Genomic DNA, 2,057 nt, shown 5'->3' on the forward strand with positions numbered 1-2,057 from the left:
AGTATGATAGTGATTTTACCTGACTAGTACTCATTCACACTTTCACATGTGCTGCTGGTATGATTAGTCAATTAATGTTAGCTGGTCATTTTGTGTCAGGATAAAAAAACAGTGAATTTAGTTTTTTTTGTAAAAAGTTCGGTTTTTTTGGCCAATGAAGATTTTAGCAATTATTTAAAATGCATCTGATCACTCTACACAATAATCTAGAAACAATGTGAATGAACACCACAACAGCTTAAGCAGCAAACTTTGCAAAACACAATTTATGTCACTGCCAAAACTTTTGGCCACGACTGTACATTGGGTGGTTTGACTCATCGGGCATCGTCTTGTCCCACACTTGTGGTTACAGGTAATAAAGGTTTAAGGTGGTTAAAGGTATTATGCTTAAATTATACTTAATATAAATATATATATATATATATATTATTATATTTACAAACAAGGGGAAAAAAACTATAGTGAATCATCCAGGTAGCAACATATTAAAAATCTAACTTTTCAACATAAAAAAAAAAAAATCAACATATTTAAAAATCATGTAAACTTTTGAATGGGATCATTTTTATAGGCTTAAATTCAGCTTTGTCTTGTGGTAGCCTAAGAATACTGTATGTGAAAGCTTATTCACAACAGTATTGAATAAAAACATGCACTTTTATGAACCTTCTTATTTTGTTAAAATTATTAACATTTTCACTTTGCAAGGGTAGCCTGTGTCAACTTGTTATGAGCAGAACTGGGCGTGCCAGTGGCTTCTGTGTGTAAGATGCCACTTAATGTTAATAACATTACTGTTATTCTGTCTCACTTTCAACAATGGCAAAACATGAAAATGCTACCTATATAAATTCAAAACAAATGTGCAGAAGATGCAGGAGAACTTACAGAACAGATACTTGGACATAAAGTCTAATGTACAAAATCCAGCAAAGTCACAGTTGTGAGAAGCATCTCAAACGTCAAGATAAATGTCAGTGACCATCTGAAAAATACGCTGACATCATCAATATGTTCTGTATGCAGTGAGACTCAGGCAACAGTCACAATAGCCGATTAGCCGATAGTATGAGACCGCTTTTGAGCGTTTACCCACCCGATGGCGCCATTTATTGGTTAAAGGGGTCATATGATGCGATTTCAATTTTTCCTTTCTCTTTGGAGTGTTACAAGCTCTTGGTGCATAAAGAAGATCTGTAAAGTTGCAAAGACTAAAGTCTCAAATCCAAAGAGATATTCTTTATAAAAGTTAAGAGTTAACCACGCCTACCTAAAATGGCTCGTTCTAACACGCGAAACTACTTTGTTTGGTCTTCCAAAAAAGGACTAGAAATCAGTGGTTATGTTGTATTTACAACACTGTTCCAGAACAATCGACGCGTTTCAGAATGGCGGGGCATAGAGGAGAAACAATATTGTACATTATATGGGAAAATAATGTGTTTTTTTAACCTTAAACCGCATAAACACATTGCATTACACCAAATACACAAAATAATGTTCTTTTTAGCAACGTCATATGACCCCTTTAACATTTGCTCCCCTAACCTCTACTTTTCTTAGGAGAAACTGAGAGAGGATCTGAAACCGAAAGCATGTCTGCGTCCCAATGTGCACACTATCCATCCTAATTCTATGTGACATTAGTAATTTTCAATACTATTTAGGGCAGATAGGGTGGAAAGTATGCACATTGGGACGCAGGGCATGACGCTTCATTTTTACCCTGTTAATCTTAAAGGTGCACTATTTTTGATTGACAGCTAGCGGTTGAAATGGGTACTGCAATTCCGACCCGGAATCTGCGAGTCTGCTCGAAACGCACATTTCAGAGAAGAATTACTGGCTATAGCATTATTTTTCAGAGAAAAAGCTATGTAATAGGGTTGTGAATCTTTGTGTAGACAGCGAATCGATTCGATTCACGATTCATAGGTTTTCGATTCGATTCAAACACGATTTTTGCAAATTCAGAACTTTTCGATTCTGCATTCTTTAAGTGCATTCACAGGATTATTTAAATTCTTTCTTTACATTCTTTAAATGCTTAGTCA

This window comes from Sinocyclocheilus rhinocerous, unplaced genomic scaffold (assembly GCF_001515625.1).
Source record: "Sinocyclocheilus rhinocerous isolate Xijiao unplaced genomic scaffold, SAMN03320098_v1.1 scaffold36, whole genome shotgun sequence".
Lineage (NCBI taxonomy): Eukaryota > Metazoa > Chordata > Actinopteri > Cypriniformes > Cyprinidae > Sinocyclocheilus > Sinocyclocheilus rhinocerous.